Source organism: Phalangium opilio, unplaced genomic scaffold (assembly GCF_054372755.1).
Source record: "Phalangium opilio isolate 3A_F unplaced genomic scaffold, DU_Popi_V2 ptg000101l_1, whole genome shotgun sequence".
In the NCBI taxonomy this organism is placed as follows: domain Eukaryota; kingdom Metazoa; phylum Arthropoda; class Arachnida; order Opiliones; family Phalangiidae; genus Phalangium; species Phalangium opilio.
In genome coordinates, this window is record NW_028324204.1 from 613,801 (window position 1) to 629,621 (window position 15,821).

A 15,821-nucleotide genomic window follows, 5' to 3' on the forward strand; every position below is an offset into this window, starting at 1 on the left:
AAGTTATTGCATACTATATTCAACTTGGCTTTGAAAGTTGAATATCTTAGATCTGCCAAATACGATCTTCATTTCATTTAAATATGTTATTAGGCATATATAACGCTATCAGAAACCATCTAGCGTATACCGGGAACGGGTTTTAAAATAAGTCATAAAAGAAATGAAACCTGAGAAAGATCTCGAAAATGACTTAAGTTATTGCATACTATATTCAACTTGGCTTTGAAAGTTGAATATCTTAGATCTGGCACATACGATCATCATTTCATTTAAATATGTTATTAGGCGTATATAACGCTATCAGAAACCATCTAGCGTATACCGGGAACGGGTTTTAAAATAAGTCATAAAAGAAATGAAACCTGAGAAAGATCTCGAAAATGACTTAAGTTATTTCATACTATATTCAACTTAGCTTTGAAAGTTGAATATCCCTAATCTGGCAAATACGATCTTCATTTCATTTAAATATGTTATTAGGCATATATAACGCTATCAGAAACCATCTAGCGTATACCGGGAACGGGTTTTAAAATAAGTCATAAAAGAAATGAAACCTGAGAAAGATCTCGAAAATGACTTAAGTTATTTCATACTATATTCAACTTAGCTTTGAAAGTTGAATATCCCTAATCTGGCAAATACGATCTTCATTTCATTTAAATATGTTATTAGGCATATATAACGCTATCAGAAACCATCTAGCGTATACCGGGAATGTCCTTTAAAGTAAGTTATAAAATAAATGAAACCTGAGAAAGATCTCGAAAATGACTTAAATTATTGCATACTATGTTTAACTTAGCCTCGAAAGTTGAATATCTTAAATCTGGCACATACGATCATCATTTCATTTAAATATGTTATTAGGCGTATATAACGCTATCAGAAACCATCTAGCGTATACCGGGAATGTCCTTTAAAGTAAGTTATAAAATAAATGAAACCTGAGAAAGATCTCGAAAATGACTTAAATTATTGCATACTATATTCAACTTAGCTTTGAAAGTTGAATATCTTAGATCTGGCATATACGATCTTCATTTCATTTAAATATGTTATTAGGCATATATAACGCTATCAGAAACCATCTAGCGTATACCGGGAACGTCCTTTAAAGTAAGTTATAAAATAAATGAAACCTGAGAAAGATCTCGAAAATGACTTAAATTATTGCATACTATGTTTAACTTAGCCTCGAAAGTTGAATATCTTAAATCTGGCACATACGATCATCATTTCATTTAAATATGTTATTAGGCGTATATAACGCTATCAGAAACCATCTAGCGTATACCGGGAACGGCCTTTAAAGTAAGTTATAAAATAAATGAAACCTGAGAAAGATCTCGAAAATGACTTAAGTTATTGCATACTATATTCAACTTAGCTTTGAAAGTTGAATATCTTAGATCTGGCATATACGATCTTCATTTCATTTAAATATGTTATTAGGCATATATAACGCTATCAGAAACCATCTAGCGTATACCGGGAACGGCCTTTAAAGTAAGTTATAAAATAAATGAAACCTGAGAAAGATCTCGAAAATGACTTAAGTTATTGCATACTATATTCAACTTAGCTTTGAAAGTTGAATATCTTAGATCTGGCATATACGATCTTCATTTCATTTAAATATGTTATTAGGCATATATAACGCTATCAGAAACCATCTAGCGTATACCGGGAATGTCCTTTAAAGTAAGTTATAAAATAAATGAAACCTGAGAAAGATCTCGAAAATGACTTAAATTATTGCATACTATGTTTAACTTAGCTTCGAAAGTTGAATATCTTAAATCTGGCACATACGATCATCATTTCATTTAAATATGTTATTAGGCGTATATAACGCTATCAGAAACCATCTAGCGTATACCGGGAACGGCCTTTAAAGTAAGTTATAAAATAAATGAAACCTGAGAAAGATCTCGAAAATTACTTAAGTTATTGCATACTATATTCAACTTGGCTTTGAAAGTTGAATATCTTAGATCTGGCAAATACGATCTTCATTTCATTTAAATATGTTATTAGGCATATATAACGCTATCAGAAACCATCTAGCGTATACCGGGAACGGCCTTTAAAGTAAGTCATAAAAGAAATGAAACCTGAGAAAGATCTCGAAAATTACTTAAGTTATTGCATACTATGTTTAACTTAGCCTCGAAAGTTGAATATCTTAAATCTGGCACATACGATCTTCATTTCATTTAAATATGTTATTAGGCATATATAACGCTATGAGAAACCATCTAGCGTATACCGGGAATGTCCTTTAAAGTAAGTTATAAAATAAATGAAACCTGAGAAAGATCTCGAAAATGACTTAAATTATTGCATACTATATTCAACTTAGCTTTGAAAGTTGAATATCTTAGATCTGGCATATACGATCTTCATTTCATTTAAATATGTTATTAGGCATATATAACGCTATCAGAAACCATCTAGCGTATACCGGGAACGTCCTTTAAAGTAAGTTATAAAATAAATGAAACCTGAGAAAGATCTCGAAAATGACTTAAATTATTGCATACTATGTTTAACTTAGCCTCGAAAGTTGAATATCTTAAATCTGGCACATACGATCATCATTTCATTTAAATATGTTATTAGGCGTATATAACGCTATCAGAAACCATCTAGCGTATACCGGGAACGGCCTTTAAAGTAAGTTATAAAATAAATGAAACCTGAGAAAGATCTCGAAAATGACTTAAGTTATTGCATACTATATTCAACTTAGCTTTGAAAGTTGAATATCTTAGATCTGGCATATACGATCTTCATTTCATTTAAATATGTTATTAGGCATATATAACGCTATCAGAAACCATCTAGCGTATACCGGGAACGGCCTTTAAAGTAAGTTATAAAATAAATGAAACCTGAGAAAGATCTCGAAAATGACTTAAGTTATTTCATACTATATTCAACTTAGCTTTGAAAGTTGAATATCCCTAATCTGGCAAATACGATCTTCATTTCATTTAAATATGTTATTAGGCATATATAACGCTATCAGAAACCATCTAGCGTATACCGGGAATGTCCTTTAAAGTAAGTTATAAAATAAATGAAACCTGAGAAAGATCTCGAAAATGACTTAAATTATTGCATACTATGTTTAACTTAGCTTCGAAAGTTGAATATCTTAAATCTGGCACATACGATCATCATTTCATTTAAATATGTTATTAGGCGTATATAACGCTATCAGAAACCATCTAGCGTATACCGGGAACGGCCTTTAAAGTAAGTTATAAAATAAATGAAACCTGAGAAAGATCTCGAAAATTACTTAAGTTATTGCATACTATAATCAAGTTAGCCTTGAAAGTTGAATATCTTAGATCTGGCAAATACGATCTTCATTTCATTTAAATATGTTATTAGGCATATATAACGCTATCAGAAACCATCTAGCGTATACCGGGAACGGGTTTTAAAATAAGTCATAAAAGAAATGAAAACTGAGAAAGATCTCGAAAATGACTTAAGTTATTGCATACTATATTCAACTTGGCTTTGAAAGTTGAATATCTTAGATCTGGCAAATACGATCTTCATTTCATTTAAATATGTTATTAGGCATATATAACGCTATCAGAAACCATCTAGCGTATACCGGGAACGGGTTTTAAAATAAGTCATAAAAGAAATGAAACCTGAGAAAGATCTCGAAAATGACTTAAGTTATTGCATACTATATTCAACTTGGCTTTGAAAGTTGAATATCTTAGATCTGGCAAATACGATCTTCATTTCATTTAAATATGTTATTAGGCATATATAACGCTATCAGAAACCATCTAGCGTATACCGGGAACGGGTTTTAAAATAAGTCATAAAAGAAATGAAACCTGAGAAAGATCTCGAAAATGACTTAAGTTATTTCATACTATATTCAACTTAGCTTTGAAAGTTGAATATCCCTAATCTGGCAAATACGATCTTCATTTCATTTAAATATGTTATTAGGCATATATAACGCTATCAGAAACCATCTAGCGTATACCGGGAATGTCCTTTAAAGTAAGTTATAAAATAAATGAAACCTGAGAAAGATCTCGAAAATGACTTAAATTATTGCATACTATGTTTAACTTAGCCTCGAAAGTTGAATATCTTAAATCTGGCACATACGATCATCATTTCATTTAAATATGTTATTAGGCGTATATAACGCTATCAGAAACCATCTAGCGTATACCGGGAATGTCCTTTAAAGTAAGTTATAAAATAAATGAAACCTGAGAAAGATCTCGAAAATGACTTAAATTATTGCATACTATATTCAACTTAGCTTTGAAAGTTGAATATCTTAAATCTGGCACATACGATCATCATTTCATTTAAATATGTTATTAGGCGTATATAACGCTATCAGAAACCATCTAGCGTATACCGGGAACGGCCTTTAAAGTAAGTTATAAAATAAATAAAACCTGAGAAAGATCTCGAAAATTACTTAAGTTATTGCATACTATAATCAAGTTAGCCTTGAAAGTTGAATATCTTAGATCTGGCAAATACGATCTTCATTTCATTTAAATATGTTATTAGGCATATATAACGCTATCAGAAACCATCTAGCGTATACCGGGAACGGGTTTTAAAATAAGTCATAAAAGAAATGAAACCTGAGAAAGATCTCGAAAATGACTTAAGTTATTGCATACTATATTCAACTTGGCTTTGAAAGTTGAATATCTTAGATCTGGCAAATACGATCTTCATTTCATTTAAATATGTTATTACGCATATATAACGCTATCAGAAACCATCTAGCGTATACCGGGAACGGCCTTTAAAGTAAGTCATAAAAGAAATGAAACCTGAGAAAGATCTCGAAAATGACTTAAGTTATTGCATACTATATTCAACTTGGCTTTGAAAGTTGAATATCTTAGATCTGCCAAATACGATCTTCATTTCATTTAAATATGTTATTAGGCATATATAACGCTATCAGAAACCATCTAGCGTATACCGGGAACGGGTTTTAAAATAAGTCATAAAAGAAATGAAACCTGAGAAAGATCTCGAAAATGACTTAAGTTATTGCATACTATATTCAACTTGGCTTTGAAAGTTGAATATCTTAGATCTGGCACATACGATCATCATTTCATTTAAATATGTTATTAGGCGTATATAACGCTATCAGAAACCATCTAGCGTATACCGGGAACGGGTTTTAAAATAAGTCATAAAAGAAATGAAACCTGAGAAAGATCTCGAAAATGACTTAAGTTATTTCATACTATATTCAACTTAGCTTTGAAAGTTGAATATCCCTAATCTGGCAAATACGATCTTCATTTCATTTAAATATGTTATTAGGCATATATAACGCTATCAGAAACCATCTAGCGTATACCGGGAACGGGTTTTAAAATAAGTCATAAAAGAAATGAAACCTGAGAAAGATCTCGAAAATGACTTAAGTTATTTCATACTATATTCAACTTAGCTTTGAAAGTTGAATATCCCTAATCTGGCAAATACGATCTTCATTTCATTTAAATATGTTATTAGGCATATATAACGCTATCAGAAACCATCTAGCGTATACCGGGAATGTCCTTTAAAGTAAGTTATAAAATAAATGAAACCTGAGAAAGATCTCGAAAATGACTTAAATTATTGCATACTATGTTTAACTTAGCCTCGAAAGTTGAATATCTTAAATCTGGCACATACGATCATCATTTCATTTAAATATGTTATTAGGCGTATATAACGCTATCAGAAACCATCTAGCGTATACCGGGAATGTCCTTTAAAGTAAGTTATAAAATAAATGAAACCTGAGAAAGATCTCGAAAATGACTTAAATTATTGCATACTATATTCAACTTAGCTTTGAAAGTTGAATATCTTAGATCTGGCATATACGATCTTCATTTCATTTAAATATGTTATTAGGCATATATAACGCTATCAGAAACCATCTAGCGTATACCGGGAACGTCCTTTAAAGTAAGTTATAAAATAAATGAAACCTGAGAAAGATCTCGAAAATGACTTAAATTATTGCATACTATGTTTAACTTAGCCTCGAAAGTTGAATATCTTAAATCTGGCACATACGATCATCATTTCATTTAAATATGTTATTAGGCGTATATAACGCTATCAGAAACCATCTAGCGTATACCGGGAACGGCCTTTAAAGTAAGTTATAAAATAAATGAAACCTGAGAAAGATCTCGAAAATGACTTAAGTTATTGCATACTATATTCAACTTAGCTTTGAAAGTTGAATATCTTAGATCTGGCATATACGATCTTCATTTCATTTAAATATGTTATTAGGCATATATAACGCTATCAGAAACCATCTAGCGTATACCGGGAACGGCCTTTAAAGTAAGTTATAAAATAAATGAAACCTGAGAAAGATCTCGAAAATGACTTAAGTTATTGCATACTATATTCAACTTAGCTTTGAAAGTTGAATATCTTAGATCTGGCATATACGATCTTCATTTCATTTAAATATGTTATTAGGCATATATAACGCTATCAGAAACCATCTAGCGTATACCGGGAACCGCCTTTAAAGTAAGTTATAAAATAAATGAAACCTGAGAAAGATCTCGAAAATTACTTAAGTTATTGCATACTATAATCAAGTTAGCCTTGAAAGTTGAATATCTTAGATCTGGCAAATACGATCTTCATTTCATTTAAATATGTTATTAGGCATATATAACGCTATCAGAAACCATCTAGCGTATACCGGGAACGGGTTTTAAAATAAGTCATAAAAGAAATGAAACCTGAGAAAGATCTCGAAAATGACTTAAGTTATTGCATACTATATTCAACTTGGCTTTGAAAGTTGAATATCTTAGATCTGGCAAATACGATCTTCATTTCATTTAAATATGTTATTAGGCATATATAACGCTATCAGAAACCATCTAGCGTATACCGGGAACGGGTTTTAAAATAAGTCATAAAAGAAATGAAACCTGAGAAAGATCTCGAAAATGACTTATGTTATTGCATACTATATTCAACTTGGCTTTGAAAGTTGAATATCTTAGATCTGGCAAATACGATCTTCATTTCATTTAAATATGTTATTAGGCATATATAACGCTATCAGAAACCATCTAGCGTATACCGGGAACGGCCATTAAAGTAAGTCATAAAAGAAATGAAACCTGAGAAAGATCTCGAAAATGACTTAAGTTATTGCATACTATATTCAACTTGGCTTTGAAAGTTGAATATCTTAGATCTGGCAAATACGATCTTCATTTCATTTAAATATGTTATTAGGCATATATAACGCTATCAGAAACCATCTAGCGTATACCGGGAACGGCCTTTAAAGTAAGTCATAAAAGAAATGAAACCTGAGAAAGATCTCGAAAATGACTTAAGTTATTGCATACTATATTCAACTTGGCTTTGAAAGTTGAATATCTTAGATCTGGCAAATACGATCTTCATTTCATTTAAATATGTTATTAGGCATATATAACGCTATCAGAAACCATCTAGCGTATACCGGGAACGGGTTTTAAAATAAGTCATAAAAGAAATGAAACCTGAGAAAGATCTCGAAAATGACTTAAGTTATTTCATACTATATTCAACTTAGCTTTGAAAGATGAATATCCCTAATCTGGCAAATACGATCTTCATTTCATTTAAATATGTTATTAGGCATATATAACGCTATCAGAAACCATCTAGCGTATACCGGGAACGTCCTTTAAAGTAAGTTATAAAATAAATGAAACCTGAGAAAGATCTCGAAAATGACTTAAATTATTGCATACTATGTTTAACTTAGCCTCGAAAGTTGAATATCTTAAATCTGGCACATACGATCATCATTTCATTTAAATATGTTATTAGGCGTATATAACGCTATCAGAAACCATCTAGCGTATACCGGGAACGGCCTTTAAAGTAAGTTATAAAATAAATGAAACCTGAGAAAGATCTCGAAAATGACTTAAGTTATTGCATACTATATTCAACTTAGCTTTGAAAGTTGAATATCCCTAATCTGGCAAATACGATCTTCATTTCATTTAAATATGTTATTAGGCATATATAACGCTATCAGAAACCATCTAGCGTATACCGGGAACGGCCTTTAAAGTAAGTCATAAAAGAAATGAAACCTGAGAAAGATCTCGAAAATTACTTAAGTTATTGCATACTATGTTTAACTTAGCCTCGAAAGTTGAATATCTTAAATCTGGCACATACGATCATCATTTCATTTAAATATGTTATTAGGCGTATATAACGCTATCAGAAACCATCTAGCGTATACCGGGAACGGCCTTTAAAGTAAGTTATAAAATAAATGAAACCTGAGAAAGATCTCGAAAATGACTTAAGTTATTTCATACTATATTCAACTTAGCTTTGAAAGTTGAATATCTTAGATCTGGCAAATACGATCTTCATTTCATTTAAATATGTTATTAGGCATATATAACGCTATCAGAAACCATCTAGCGTATACCGGGAACGGCCTTTAAAGTAAGTCATAAAAGAAATGAAACCTGAGAAAGATCTCGAAAATGACTTAAGTTATTGCATACTATATTCAACTTGGCTTTGAAAGTTGAATATCTTAGATCTGGCAAATACGATCTTCATTTCATTTAAATATGTTATTACGCATATATAACGCTATCAGAAACCATCTAGCGTATACCGGGAACGGGTTTTAAAATAAGTCATAAAAGAAATGAAACCTGAGAAAGATCTCGAAAATGACTTAAGTTATTTCATACTATATTCAACTTAGCTTTGAAAGTTGAATATCCCTAATCTGGCAAATACGATCTTCATTTCATTTAAATATGTTATTAGGCATATATAACGCTATCAGAAACCATCTAGCGTATACCGGGAACGGGTTTTAAAATAAGTCATAAAAGAAATGAAACCTGAGAAAGATCTCGAAAATGACTTAAGTTATTTCATACTATATTCAACTTAGCTTTGAAAGTTGAATATCCCTAATCTGGCAAATACGATCTTCATTTCATTTAAATATGTTATTAGGCATATATAACGCTATCAGAAACCATCTAGCGTATACCGGGAATGTCCTTTAAAGTAAGTTATAAAATAAATGAAACCTGAGAAAGATCTCGAAAATGACTTAAATTATTGCATACTATGTTTAACTTAGCCTCGAAAGTTGAATATCTTAAATCTGGCACATACGATCATCATTTCATTTAAATATGTTATTAGGCGTATATAACGCTATCAGAAACCATCTAGCGTATACCGGGAATGTCCTTTAAAGTAAGTTATAAAATAAATGAAACCTGAGAAAGATCTCGAAAATGACTTAAATTATTGCATACTATATTCAACTTAGCTTTGAAAGTTGAATATCTTAGATCTGGCATATACGATCTTCATTTCATTTAAATATGTTATTAGGCATATATAACGCTATCAGAAACCATCTAGCGTATACCGGGAACGTCCTTTAAAGTAAGTTATAAAATAAATGAAACCTGAGAAAGATCTCGAAAATGACTTAAATTATTGCATACTATGTTTAACTTAGCCTCGAAAGTTGAATATCTTAAATCTGGCACATACGATCATCATTTCATTTAAATATGTTATTAGGCGTATATAACGCTATCAGAAACCATCTAGCGTATACCGGGAACGGCCTTTAAAGTAAGTTATAAAATAAATGAAACCTGAGAAAGATCTCGAAAATGACTTAAGTTATTGCATACTATATTCAACTTAGCTTTGAAAGTTGAATATCTTAGATCTGGCATATACGATCTTCATTTCATTTAAATATGTTATTAGGCATATATAACGCTATCAGAAACCATCTAGCGTATACCGGGAACGGCCTTTAAAGTAAGTTATAAAATAAATGAAACCTGAGAAAGATCTCGAAAATGACTTAAGTTATTGCATACTATATTCAACTTAGCTTTGAAAGTTGAATATCTTAGATCTGGCATATACGATCTTCATTTCATTTAAATATGTTATTAGGCATATATAACGCTATCAGAAACCATCTAGCGTATACCGGGAACCGCCTTTAAAGTAAGTTATAAAATAAATGAAACCTGAGAAAGATCTCGAAAATTACTTAAGTTATTGCATACTATAATCAAGTTAGCCTTGAAAGTTGAATATCTTAGATCTGGCAAATACGATCTTCATTTCATTTAAATATGTTATTAGGCATATATAACGCTATCAGAAACCATCTAGCGTATACCGGGAACGGGTTTTAAAATAAGTCATAAAAGAAATGAAACCTGAGAAAGATCTCGAAAATGACTTAAGTTATTGCATACTATATTCAACTTGGCTTTGAAAGTTGAATATCTTAGATCTGGCAAATACGATCTTCATTTCATTTAAATATGTTATTAGGCATATATAACGCTATCAGAAACCATCTAGCGTATACCGGGAACGGGTTTTAAAATAAGTCATAAAAGAAATGAAACCTGAGAAAGATCTCGAAAATGACTTATGTTATTGCATACTATATTCAACTTGGCTTTGAAAGTTGAATATCTTAGATCTGGCAAATACGATCTTCATTTCATTTAAATATGTTATTAGGCATATATAACGCTATCAGAAACCATCTAGCGTATACCGGGAACGGCCATTAAAGTAAGTCATAAAAGAAATGAAACCTGAGAAAGATCTCGAAAATGACTTAAGTTATTGCATACTATATTCAACTTGGCTTTGAAAGTTGAATATCTTAGATCTGGCAAATACGATCTTCATTTCATTTAAATATGTTATTAGGCATATATAACGCTATCAGAAACCATCTAGCGTATACCGGGAACGGCCTTTAAAGTAAGTCATAAAAGAAATGAAACCTGAGAAAGATCTCGAAAATGACTTAAGTTATTGCATACTATATTCAACTTGGCTTTGAAAGTTGAATATCTTAGATCTGGCAAATACGATCTTCATTTCATTTAAATATGTTATTAGGCATATATAACGCTATCAGAAACCATCTAGCGTATACCGGGAACGGGTTTTAAAATAAGTCATAAAAGAAATGAAACCTGAGAAAGATCTCGAAAATGACTTAAGTTATTTCATACTATATTCAACTTAGCTTTGAAAGATGAATATCCCTAATCTGGCAAATACGATCTTCATTTCATTTAAATATGTTATTAGGCATATATAACGCTATCAGAAACCATCTAGCGTATACCGGGAACGTCCTTTAAAGTAAGTTATAAAATAAATGAAACCTGAGAAAGATCTCGAAAATGACTTAAATTATTGCATACTATGTTTAACTTAGCCTCGAAAGTTGAATATCTTAAATCTGGCACATACGATCATCATTTCATTTAAATATGTTATTAGGCGTATATAACGCTATCAGAAACCATCTAGCGTATACCGGGAACGGCCTTTAAAGTAAGTTATAAAATAAATGAAACCTGAGAAAGATCTCGAAAATGACTTAAGTTATTGCATACTATATTCAACTTAGCTTTGAAAGTTGAATATCTTAGATCTGGCAAATACGATCTTCATTTCATTTAAATATGTTATTAGGCATATATAACGCTATCAGAAACCATCTAGCGTATACCGGGAACGGCCTTTAAAGTAAGTCATAAAAGAAATGAAACCTGAGAAAGATCTCGAAAATGACTTAAGTTATTGCATACTATATTCAACTTGGCTTTGAAAGTTGAATATCTTAGATCTGGCAAATACGATCTTCATTTCATTTAAATATGTTATTAGGCATATATAACGCTATCAGAAACCATCTAGCGTATACCGGGAACGGGTTTTAAAATAAGTCATAAAAGAAATGAAACCTGAGAAAGATCTCGAAAATGACTTAAGTTATTTCATACTATATTCAACTTAGCTTTGAAAGTTGAATATCCCTAATCTGGCAAATACGATCTTCATTTCATTTAAATATGTTATTAGGCATATATAACGCTATCAGAAACCATCTAGCGTATACCGGGAATGTCCTTTAAAGTAAGTTATAAAATAAATGAAACCTGAGAAAGATCTCGAAAATGACTTAAATTATTGCATACTATGTTTAACTTAGCCTCGAAAGTTGAATATCTTAAATCTGGCACATACGATCATCATTTCATTTAAGTATGTTATTAGGCGTATATAACGCTATCAGAAACCATCTAGCGTATACCGGGAACGGGTTTTAAAATAAGTCATAAAAGAAATGAAACCTGAGAAAGATCTCGAAAATGACTTAAGTTATTTCATACTATATTCAACTTAGCTTTGAAAGTTGAATATCCCTAATCTGGCAATACGATCTTCATTTCATTTAAATATGTTATTAGGCATAAATAACGCTATCAGAAACCATCTAGCGTATACCGGGAACGGCCTTTAAAGTAAGTCATAAAAGAAATGAAACCTGAGAAAGATCTCGAAAATGACTTAAGTTATTGCATACTATATTCAACTTAGCTTTGAAAGTTGAATATCTTAGATCTGGCAAATACGATCTTCATTTCATTTAAATATGTTATTAGGCATATATAACGCTATCAGAAACCATCTAGCGTATACCGGGAACGGGTTTTAAAATAAGTCATAAAAGAAATGAAACCTGAGAAAGATCTCGAAAATGACTTAAGTTATTTCATACTATATTCAACTTAGCTTTGAAAGTTGAATATCCCTAATCTGGCAAATACGATCTTCATTTCATTTAAATATGTTATTAGGCATATATAACGCTATCAGAAACCATCTAGCGTATACCGGGAATGTCCTTTAAAGTAAGTTATAAAATAAATGAAACCTGAGAAAGATCTCGAAAATGACTTAAATTATTGCATACTATGTTTAACTTAGCCTCGAAAGTTGAATATCTTAAATCTGGCACATACGATCATCATTTCATTTAAGTATGTTATTAGGCGTATATAACGCTATCAGAAACCATCTAGCGTATACCGGGAACGGGTTTTAAAATAAGTCATAAAAGAAATGAAACCTGAGAAAGATCTCGAAAATGACTTAAGTTATTTCATACTATATTCAACTTAGCTTTGAAAGTTGAATATCCCTAATCTGGCAATACGATCTTCATTTCATTTAAATATGTTATTAGGCATAAATAACGCTATCAGAAACCATCTAGCGTATACCGGGAACGGCCTTTAAAGTAAGTCATAAAAGAAATGAAACCTGAGAAAGATCTCGAAAATGACTTAAGTTATTGCATACTATATTCAACTTAGCTTTGAAAGTTGAATATCTTAGATCTGGCAAATACGATCTTCATTTCATTTAAATATGTTATTAGGCATATATAACGCTATCAGAAACCATCTAGCGTATACCGGGAACGGGTTTTAAAATAAGTCATAAAAGAAATGAAACCTGAGAAAGATCTCGAAAATGACTTAAGTTATTTCATACTATATTCAACTTAGCTTTGAAAGTTGAATATCTTAGATCTGGCAAATAGGATCTTCATTTCATTTAAATATGTTATTAGGCATATATAACGCTATCAGAAACCATCTAGCATATACCGGGAACGTCATTTAAAGTAAGTTATAAAATAAATGAAACCTGAGAAAGATCTCGAAAATGACTTAAATTATTGCATACTATGTTTAACTTAGCCTCGAAAGTTGAATATCTTAAATCTGGCACATACGATCATCATTTCATTTAAATATGTTATTAGGCGTATATAACGCTATCAGAAACCATCTAGCGTATACCGGGAACGGCCTTTAAAGTAAGTTATAAAATAAATGAAACCTGAGAAAGATCTCGAAAATGACTTAAGTTATTGCATACTATATTCAACTTAGCTTTGAAAGTTGAATATCTTAGATCTGGCAAATACGATCTTCATTTCATTTAAATATGTTATTAGGCATATATAACGCTATCAGAAACCATCTAGCGTATACCGGGAACGGGTTTTAAAATAAGTCATAAAAGAAATGAAACCTGAGAAAGACCTCGAAAATGACTTAAGTTATTTCATACTATATTCAACTTAGCTTTGAAAGTTGAATATCCCTAATCTGGCAAATACGATCTTCATTTCATTTAAATATGTTATTAGGCATATATAACGCTATCAGAAACCATCTAGCGTATACCGGGAATGTCCTTTAAAGTAAGTTATAAAATAAATGAAACCTGAGAAAGATCTCGAAAATGACTTAAATTATTGCATACTATGTTTAACTTAGCCTCGAAAGTTGAATATCTTAAATCTGGCACATACGATCATCATTTCATTTAAATATGTTATTAGGCGTATATAACGCTATCAGAAACCATCTAGCGTATACCGGGAACGGGTTTTAAAATAAGTCATAAAAGAAATGAAACCTGAAAAAGATCTCGAAAATGACTTAAGTTATTTCATACTATATTCAACTTAGCTTTGAAAGTTGAATATCCCTAATCTGGCAATACGATCTTCATTTCATTTAAATATGTTATTAGGCATAAATAACGCTATCAGAAACCATCTAGCGTATACCGGGAACGGCCTTTAAAGTAAGTCATAAAAGAAATGAAACCTGAGAAAGATCTCGAAAATGACTTAAGTTATTGCATACTATATTCAACTTAGCTTTGAAAGTTGAATATCTTAGATCTGGCAAATAGGATCTTCATTTCATTTAAATATGTTATTAGGCATATATAACGCTATCAGAAACCATCTAGCGTATACCGGGAACGTCCTTTAAAGTAAGTTATAAAATAAATGAAACCTGAGAAAGATCTCGAAAATGACTTAAATTATTGCATACTATGTTTAACTTAGCCTCGAAAGTTGAATATCTTAAATCTGGCACATACGATCATCATTTCATTTAAATATGTTATTAGGCGTATATAACGCTATCAGAAACCATCTAGCGTATACCGGGAACGGCCTTTAAAGTAAGTTATAAAATAAATGAAACCTGAGAAAGATCTCGAAAATGACTTAAGTTATTGCATACTATATTCAACTTAGCTTTGAAAGTTGAATATCTTAGATCTGGCAAATACGATCTTCATTTCATTTAAATATGTTATTAGGCATATATAACGCTATCAGAAACCATCTAGCGTATACCGGGAACGGGTTTTAAAATAAGTCATAAAAGAAATGAAACCTGAGAAAGATCTCGAAAATGACTTAAGTTATTTCATACTATATTCAACTTAGCTTTGAAAGTTGAATATCCCTAATCTGGCAAATACGATCTTCATTTCATTTAAATATGTTATTAGGCATATATAACGCTATCAGAAACCATCTAGCGTATACCGGAAAGTCCTTTAAAGTAAGTTATAAAATAAATGAAACCTGAGAAAGATCTCGAAAATGACTTAAATTATTGCATACTATGTTTAACTTAGCCTCGAAAGTTGAATATCTTAAATCTGGCACATACGATCATCATTTCATTTAAATATGTTATTAGGCGTATATAACGCTATCAGAAACCATCTAGCGTATACCGGGAACGGGTTTTAAAATAAGTCATAAAAGAAATGAAACCTGAGAAAGATCTCGAAAATGACTTAAGTTATTTCATACTATATTCAACTTAGCTTTGAAAGTTGAATATCCCTAATCTGGCAATACGATCTTCATTTCATTTAAATATGTTATTAGGCATAAATAACGCTATCAGAAACCATCTAGCGTATACCGGGAACGGCCTTTAAAGTAAGTCATAAAAGAAATGAAACCTGAGAAAGATCTCGAAAATGACTTAAGTTATTGCATACTATGTTTAACTTAGCCT